Genomic DNA, 9,619 nt, shown 5'->3' with positions numbered 1-9,619 from the left:
GAAATATTTAGCAAACATACCAAGTCCAGTTCTTAGGGGCTGATTCAAAGCCCACTGAAGTCAATGGGAGTCACTCTAGTGCATAAAACCCACTATCATCACTAGTTCTGATGTGCACTTTTGGTGGCGGACACAGCAAAGAGACCAGAGATTAAATAAGCATTGGAAGTGAAACACTCCAGCCCCTCAAAAGCGTTCCTTCCAAGTCAGAGTTGAGGTATACTTGCTGGCCTTTAGGAAGACTATATTCCTGCTTCCAGTTCTGTGCTTGATCTGTGGATAATCCAGAGCACTTCAGTGGCTTCCAGTCTTCAGAGTGCTTCCTAGGCTTTTCACCTGGTATCAGTCATAAACATTCTCCTATAAAGTATGAAATCCAGCACTAAGAAACTGAAAGCAACACTGACTTCACTGATTTTCCATTACCAGTCTGAGAAAAATAAATTAAGTAAATAACAGTATAAATGGTGATGAGTACATTGCATTTTATTTAAAAAAAAAATTTAATAGTCTAAAAGTGAGTAGTGAAATTAAGAGTATATATGTTTGCAGGATCTGGGCCTGAATTGATACTTGTAAAACAGGTAAACAAACATGTTTGTTTACAAAATATTTTGTAAATTTACACCACCCTGTATATTTACTTAAAACTAGAAAGCCCTCCCTTCCTAAAAAAATAAAATAAAATAAAAATTAAATAAACACAATTCCCCCCCCTCCCCAACGCCTGTATAACAAAACATCTTTCAATTGCAACAGAGAATTCCTATTCAGCTAGTGTTGACTGTTCTCTCTTCTTGGATAAGAGAGCAGCAGTAAGAGGCTCTTGGGGTGGTTTTATAATTCCCTTTTCTCTTCTCTACATCCCTTCGTCCCTTCCACCATCTCTTTTCTTTCTGGTTATGTCATTACATGACTTAAATATGAATTGAACATATACGTCTGGGGCTTTATATTTGCATTTTTCACATCGGGTTTGTATCTTTATCGTTTTGAAATGTTATCCTAATTTAATAAAAAAAATAATAAAACTTTAGTACAAATTTTAGATTAATGTCAGTTTTAAACAGCTATCATCACCCTCAGGTTACAAACATCAGGCTAGAACATGCCCCCCTTTGCCGTAACAAACCATGGGAGAGGCCAAGAGGAAGGAAGCCTCAGTGAGGATTCTGAAGTATCATGGTTTGCTGGGACTCTTTGGCTGTAGGGTATTCCCACAATGCAGGCAGGGGGAAAGACAATACAGCCACAGGCTTTCCTGTCCCTCCCACTGCTGTGCTCTCCATTCCCTGCTCCCAGCTTGCTCAACGTGATCATCTCAAACCCCGCAGATCCCAACCTTGCAAAACACTTTAATTTTGAGGGGTCTTTACTTGGGGAAAGGATGGACAATGCTGTGGAGGCAGATGAGTCATTCCCTTCCACGTGGAAAGGGTAGGATTCACATGTGGAAGGGAACTTCCATGTGCTGATCTTGGTGGCATGATCTGGCCAGTGATATCACTATCACTGTCATTCATAGTACAGTTTATGGCCCTAGACCTGCAATTTTGCATTTTAATGTGTCAGTAATTTTTACTCAGTACCATGGACTAATTCACACTGAATTATTTAGTCAGCTCTAGCACATCATTATCACTAGGGCCCTACCAAATTTACAGCCATGAAAAACGCATCACGGACCATGAAATCTGGTCTCCCTACATGAAATCAGGTCTTTTGTGTGCTTTTATCCTATACTATATACTGATTTCATGGCAAGATCAGCGTTTCTCAAATTGGGGGTCCTGACCCAAAAGGATGTTGCGGGGGGTGTTGCAAGGTTATTTTAGGGGAGTAACGGTATTGCCACCCTTACTTCTGTGCTGCCTTCAGTGTCGGGTAGCTGGAGAGAGGTGGCTGTTGGCCAAACGCCCAGCTCCGAAGGCAGCATCATGCCAGCAACAGTGCAGAAGTAAGCATGGCAATACCATACCATGCTACCCTTACTTCTGTGCCGCTGCCTTCAGAGCTGGGTGGCCGGAGAGTGGCAGTGGCTGACTGAGGGGCCAGCTCTGCAGACAGCAGCGTAGAAGTAAGGGAAGCAGTACCGCAACCCTCCCTAAAATAACCTGGCAACCCCCCTCACAATTCCTTTTTGGGTCAGGACCCCTACAATTACAACACTATGATACTTCAGATTTAAATAGCTGAAATCATGAAATTTACAAATTTATGACTGTGAAATTGATCAAAATAGTCTGTGAATTTGGTAGGGCACCAATGATCACTCAGAACTTCATAGTAACAGTGAGCATAAAACTTCCTACTCCAAAGGACAGGCCGCCATCTTCTCTAGTTGATGTAGAGGGCCTAAAATGGTGCGATTCTTTCAAGGACAATGGTGCAAATAAACATTAGCTGTGTATTGCAATAGCACTGTGATTGTAGGGTCCAAGCCTGCAAGCAATTTTATACAAGTGAAATAAATGGTACTATTAATTTAAGTGAAGTATTCCCATACATAGGTTTTGTAGTATTGGCACCAGCATTTGCTGCAAACGTTAGCATTTTTCCTCAAATAATAATTGACAAATAATAAACTTTATTATACAAATAATTAACAAATATTATACTAGTTCTAAGAGGAACTAATGTGAAATTCTTAGGTGGCCTCTGGATTCTAAAGCAAGATCTGAGCTCCTGAGAACCCCTGATATTTGAGGATGAGTTTTGTAAATATGTATTGAAATAGATATAACCTAAGATTTCAAAAGTTATTAGTGATTTTGGGTGCCTCAGTTTTTGGGAGGTCTAAAGACACTTAAAGGGATCTGATTGTCAGACAGTGGGAGCTCAGCACTTCCAGACAATCAGGCTGGGTTAAGGTCCCTTAAACTGGGCACTCAAAATTACTAATCTCTTGATTAAAATACATCATAATGCATATGAGTGCTACTGCCCTCTCCTGGTTGGAATCTGAACTACAGATCTGTGTGTCATATTTGCTGAACATTGAAGATTTCTCCTTTTAGCTCACTGGAATGGGTTACCTAAGCATTGGAATGGGTTACCTAGGGAGGTGGTGGAATCTCCTTCCTTAGAGGTTTTTAAACTCAGGCTTGACAAAGCCCTGGCTGGGATGATTTAGTTGGGAATTGGTCTTGCTTTGAGCAGGGGGTTGGACTAGATGACTCCTGAGGTCCCTTCCAACCCTGATATTCTATGATTCATGCTGTAGGAGTTTGTGCTAAGTAGCAGGATGATCTGAATCCTGCTTATCCTTTTTTGACTGGAAATTATGTTCAACATAGAGACAGCTGAGAGGTTGCTAGGTGGTCATGGATCAAGTTTTACGCTCCCCCAGCAGCCCCCCAGGCCCTGCCACCACTCCACTCCTTCCCCCAAGGCCCTGCTCCTGCCTCTGCCCCACCTCTTCCCTGCTCAGTTCTGCCCCATCCCCAAGCACGCTGTGCCCTTGCACCTTCCCCCTCCCCCTAGTGCCTCCAGACACCATGAAACAGCTGAGGGAGGTGCTGATCGACAGGCAGGTTGGTAGGGGGGCTCCTCCTCACCACCCTCTCCCACCTCACCTCCCTGCCCACTTCCTCATGTAGTGCTGGGCCCCCCAAGCACGGGGCCCGTGGAGGTTGCCCCAATTCGCCATACCCTAGGGACAGTTCTGGTTCTGAGTGATAATTAGGGCCCTACCAAATTCATAGTCCATTTTGGTCAATTTCACTGTCATAGGATTTTTAAATTTGTAAATTTATGTTTTCAGCTATTTAAATCTTAAGTGTTAGAGTGTTGTAATTGTCGGGGTCCTGACCCAACAAGGAATCGGGAGGGGGGGAAGGGTGTCACAATTTATTTGTAGGGAGGATTGCAGTACTGCTTCCCTTCTGCACTGCTGTTTGCAGGGCATGGATCATTCATCACGGACAGAGACAATGAAAAGCCTCTTTAAAATGGTGTTAGAGGAAAAGTACTGAGTTTCTCTTTTTATTCTGTATGTTTCTTTAATACACAAAATGGAGATAGTAGGAAGAGACATATAATCACAGCATGGAAAAATGTAGATTGTAAAATCCAAAGGATTAAATGAATAAAGTAAAAGATGCATACAATTGTTTGTCCTTATTTTGCAGGTGCTGGTAAATACTCACCATTCCTTCAGAGATACTTCGCAGATTATCTTGGGGCTTCTTGCAGATGCAAATTGGGTGTGTGGCCAGCAGGAGGAAGGAAGAGGAAGTGAGAGCAGCAGCAGCAGCAGAGTGTGTGTTTGAGTCTGATGATGGGATAGAGTCAGAAACACCAAAACAGCAGCGGTAAAAAGCTCAACTTCAATGGTGGGAGAGGCGCGGGCTGGGGAAAGGAAGCGGCGGAGCTGCCTGGCGCTCTCTGCAGTAGGGCAGCAAACTTCACCCCGGCTCCACTCTGCACTGGGCTGCTGGTGGTGAAGGTGGTGCCTGGGTTTTTAAGGTACTTTCGTTTCCGTTTGGGCAGGTCGGGGGGGGGGGGGGGGGTTGCCCGGTGCGCTGAGCAGGCTCTCGGGGAGAAGGGTGCGGGGGGGGCGCTGCGGCGGGGGGTGCCCCGGCAGTGCCGTGGGGGGGGCACGGTGCTGTGGACGCTGGAGGGGCCGGGGGGGAAGGGGCCAAGGTGGGGATGCCGCTGGGGCGCGGGCAGGGTTTGGGGTGGGGGCGGCGCGGCGGGAGGAGGGGGTGGCAGGCGGCTGCAGGAGGAGAGCCCGCACCTGGCCAGGGGTGGTGGGAGACGTGCCCCCTTCGCTTCGTTGCCGGGCCCGCCTCGGGGAGCGTGGCCCCGGCTGTGCTGGGGGCGGCTGGGGAAGGGGGAAGCGGCTGACATCGCGCTGAGGAAGAGGAAACGCAGCCGCCCTCCCTCGTGCTTGTCAGCGCGCCCGGCTGCCCCGTGTCGTGGCCGGGGCCGCCTGGAGGGCGCGTGGGGCGGGGCGCAGCCCTCCTGCCCTTTGCGGCTGCCCCAGCCCCAGCCCCAGCGAGCGCCGCGCTCCTTTGCCTCCACAGCCCTGGGGGGGAGCAGCTCTTTGCTCCTTTCCCTCAGCCGCTAGCCCGGCCCCCTTTCCCCAAACTGCCCTTCCACCTCGCGCCCCCGCTCCCGTGACACTACCTGCCCCCCGTCTGCCTCTCATCCCTGCCCAGTCCTCCCCCCTGCCGCCACCCAGTCACTCTCCAGAAACAGGAGGCTTTAGTGCGGGTGTGCTGTTTTTGTCATGGGGGGGGGGGGGGGAGGTGTTGCTGATTGATGTGTCTCCAGCCACCCGCAGATCCCTCTCTGCTGGTCCTGTTGTTCCAAAGTGCTGGGTGGTGGCAACTTGGTCTTACAGACAGTTGACCTCATAAAGTGGGTTGGGAACATCTGTGTTAGCAATTGCGTGTACTCTGCAAATGCACTCAGGCAAACACAGGCTGTCTGCAGAGCGGTGGGTATTTAGTATGTCACTTGTGCATGTAGCTCTAGTGCATAGAGGGGATCATTCTGAAGGTTTGATGTGCTTTTTAATATGTTGGTGGAGGAGGATGGTTGAACTAAGATTCTTTTCTTGCTCTCCTTCCCCTCCCAGCCCGATCATATATTTGAAGCTTGAAGATTAAGGGTTCCCTGCACACAAACTTGTACTGGTTTAGTTAAGCTGATACAAGAATGGATGCTCTGTGTGTTTTTTTTTTCTGTTTAAGACTGGCTTATTTTTGGTTTAGTTTATATCCGTTCCTAATCTGTACAAGATAAGCTAAAATAAGCTTGGTTTAAACCGAACTAAGAGTTGCTGGTGCCAAATGAGTTTAAAAAGAAACCTTAAGTTAAAGCAGTGCAACTCTGCATGTAGTCCAGCCCTTAGTTCATTGTTGTTAATTAGTCACCTTCTTCTGAGTTCATGCCTCTTCCCTTTGCCAAGAACTTTTACTCTCAGGAGCTCTCAGTAGGGGTTGCCTTTTCTAAGATCTGTACCCATAGCAATAAAAATGATCTGACTGAGGATGCATTTTCATATAAAAGTATTATACTGGAATGTGGCTGGGAATTATGCATAGCCATAGCACACAACCCTCTAAACCAAGTGGGTATGAAATCCAAGAAGCGGAGTGCTCAGGTTTTTGGCTTCAAATCCATACAAAGTTTATTTTTGAATATCTTTCCCTTGCAGAACTAACACAACTGTCCAGCTCTCCCCTGAGAATGTAGACAAATTTTCAAAGTTCCTGAAAAATAACAGTACATTTTAGAAGACCCATATTTTATTATTACTTTTATAAGCCTCTCTCTTAACCTGCCAGGGTGAAATGTGGAACAAACACCCTGAAGAGAGAGCCAAAGATGATAATAGTGCCAGAAATGTATCACGTGTTAACTTCTTTAGCATAGACAATATTGTCTATAATCTGAGCTTCATGATATTGTATTTACATCACACATGCTTACACCCGAAATATGTTCATAAGTATCTCATTTTTCTTTAGACTTTGAGCCTAGGTTGTTGGAGTGTCCCTTATTAAAATCCTTATCAAGGGAAAAGTTGAGAAAGAACTAAAACCTTTATTATTCACAACTGGGATGTGGGGTAGGCAATTGGGTTATCTGTCTCATCAATGGGTACCAGACCATGCTCTTTCTAGATGTTAGCGATCATTCAGTGTTCATGCGAATTGGCTTCTTTGCAATTACATACCTACTAGGTAGCTGAACCCATGTTGAATATTTCTCAGTGCAGGAAAATACCTGCTTTTGAGTTCAACTTCTCTGTGGATCAGAAGTGTTCTGTTTTCCATGCCACTCAGTTCCATGATGGAAAATCTGTTTAATTCTAGTGGTATACTGACAGCTGTAATCTGACTGTGTAATAGTAATTAGGTAGGCAGGAGAAAGAGAACTAGTGGTAACTTACTGGTAAACCTCCCTGTGGTATAGCATTAAGGAAGCATGTGTGACAACACACATTTTAGGGAGTGATTAAATCATCTTGCAGCAACTTTTAAAATTCACTTGGGTTAGTTGGGTAATACTGAAGGTTAGCATCATGTTGCTGCATTAACTGTATTAAACAGGTACTGTTGGCAGACACTGCAGTTAGTGTAGCCCTTTGATCATTTCATTTGATTTAGTAATCTAGAGATATACCTAACTGTCAGTTTCTCCAGGCAGTGAGGCTGTGCATTTAAATGGGTTAATCATTTTTTTAATCCTATTGAGAATCACAGTGCAGCATCATACAATTTATGTCTTCTCTGTAGGTTGCAGTTTAGGTAAGAATGTAGCTGTCTGAGTTTCCTTTATAAGGAGCAGAAAGAAATTTGAGGATTTCTACCCTCTTGATCTTGAATTTTCCAGAAGTTGTTGAATTATGCTAGGAAAAATACGACAGAATTAAAGCTGAATGGATTTCGATGGCTGACTAGGTGAACTCTTTTACTGAACTATGCTAGAACAATTGTATTTTTATCAATGAAAGTACCTATGGTTTAACAATATATTTTATAGATTATATATGGAGAATATTTTTAGAAATGCAGTAGACTGATACAAAACAATACTTCAACAATGATCTGCTCAGTTCCACCTCTTAGCATTTAAGTGGTTTGCTTTGTGTTCATTGTACTGACGGAGGTGATTTGATTTATTTTTTCCTTATGGTTAACTTGTTACATGCTGTCTACCAGTGTATAACCAAAAAAGTAAGTACGGCTAGAGGTTTAATTGTTACTGAAATACTGCTGCATGTATGACACTTCCTTATAGCAATGACCTTCTGTGTCAAATTGCAGATCTACAGTGCTGATGCTCCACCCTTCCTTCCGCTCTTTGTTTACTCTCCTAATAGAAATCTCTTTGATTATAAGGTTTGAGCTCACATATTTTCTTTGCCGTGAAGTTCAGCCTTTTGAGAGGTGTTTGGATGTGAGCTCATGTTTTCCATGCTGACACAGACAATGCCTGAACATTTAAATATTGTTTCTTTCATTAAATTTAGTAGATGTATTTAGTGCATGTGAAAGTGAGAGACTGATATCCGTGGCAATAACTGACTGCAAGCTTTCCCACACAGCTCTTCCAGTCCACCTCCACACTGACATACAGTATGTACCTCCAGAATTGGGACTCACCTCTGTTGAGTAGATTGTCAATCATAGCACTAAAGTCTTTTGTGGTTCTGTGACTTTGATAAGGATCTATTTGAGATTATGATGAGGCCATCAAACACAATTTCCTTTCCAAGTTGTGACCCTTTTATCACTGAAGTAAATGATGCATTTTGCTGTCAATAAATTGGAGAGGGTTTAGAGAAGAGCCACAAAAATGATTAAAGGATTGGAAAACATGGTTTATAGACTCAATCTGTTTAATTTGACAAAGAGAAGGTTAAAGGGTGGCTTGATCACGGTCTATAAGTACCTATATGGGGAACAGATATTTGACAATAATCAAATTTGAAATTTGATAATAGAGGGCATTTCACTCTAGCAGACCAAGGTACAATAAGATCCTGAAGTTAGACAAAGTCATACTAGAAATAGGGAACATTTTTTTAACCAGTGAGGTAATTAAACTTTGGAACTACGGTGATGGTAGATTCATCATCACTGGCAATTTTAAAATCAAGATGGGATGTTTTTAAAATACATGCTTAAGTTCAGACAGAAATTAATTCAGGGAAGTTCTATGGCTTGTATTTATACAGGAGGTTGGACCAGATAATCACAATTGTCTCTTTGGGGCTTATAAATCTCTGAATTATAGTCAATGAACCTTTTTGTCTGTCTTAGGTTCATGTGTGCTATATGTCCTTATCAAAGTATTTTAAAAAATACTCCTGTAAAACAGATTTTAAGAATCCTGGAGACTGACGTGTGCCATTCATCCACAGAAAAGGCAGTGGCAATGCAAGCTTCTCCACATTGCTCTGCCAATGTACATCAGCACTGTCCTGAAAGGACCACTTGTAGGGAAGGAGAGAGTAGTTCAAGTCTCCGTGCATGTGTCAAGCTATTGCACAGGTCTTTGCTGTATGTGATCTTTTTATCACAAGTTTTGCAAGACACAAAAGAGTGATTTATGGATAGGTTGGCAGCCCTAATATTACATTTCCTTGTTGTTATCCAATTGCTGTTAAGAACAGAATTGGGAACTGAATGCTACAGGGAATTGGTGATGTGTTTTACCTCTCTTGCTCGTTCAGGTCTAGTACTAAGGCATTGATTTCTGAAGCTGTGGTCTGTGGATCACCATTCGTTTATGGAGCCTTGCTGATGGGCCATGGAGAGGTGGGTGGTCACATGCTGTTTGCTCTTTCTCCTTGCTTCTGTCTGCCAAACAGCATTAAAAGTCAGCTAAAAAATTATTAAATATTTTCTGGTATCAATTTTCCACGTAAACAACTGCTGTAGAGGCAATAGGGATGTTATTGATGGCCAGGGGAAAGAAAAGAGATCTGTGCAATTAATTGTGAATGAGAGCAGAGGTGTTCCTGAGGGACTCTTTCTGCTAAGACCTAGCCCATACTGTGAAGAAGTTTGGGAACCTCTGCTCTTAGCCATTACCTTAGAATGGTCATTTGCTCTATGTACAATGAGTTAGTTTCAGTCCAGTTCTAGAGGACAAGACA

At 43.6% G+C, this 9,619-nt stretch overlaps 1 protein-coding gene across 4 annotated transcripts in view; it reads left to right on the top strand.

The window, feature by feature from the left end:
• Nucleotides 1-4,220: 4,220 nt before the first annotated feature.
• The window catches only part of ELMO1 (engulfment and cell motility 1), a 448,062-nt gene continuing 442,663 nt past the window's right edge, over nt 4,221-9,619 (top strand). For 3 of the 4 annotated variants that reach the window (XR_005593822.1, XM_039523400.1, XM_039523396.1), the window contains exon 1: nt 4,335-4,467. The gene's annotated coding sequence lies outside the window, so the exon portion shown is untranslated. Of the gene's footprint in view, nt 4,314-4,334; nt 4,468-9,619 lie in introns of those variants that run through there. The other variant, XM_039523397.1, reaches the window with a different exon arrangement.

The sequence above is a fragment of the Mauremys reevesii genome, linkage group 2 (assembly GCF_016161935.1).
Source record: "Mauremys reevesii isolate NIE-2019 linkage group 2, ASM1616193v1, whole genome shotgun sequence".
In the NCBI taxonomy this organism is placed as follows: domain Eukaryota; kingdom Metazoa; phylum Chordata; order Testudines; family Geoemydidae; genus Mauremys; species Mauremys reevesii.
The sequence above is the reverse complement of the archived record's forward strand: the minus strand, read 5'-3'. Positions and strand labels throughout refer to the sequence as shown.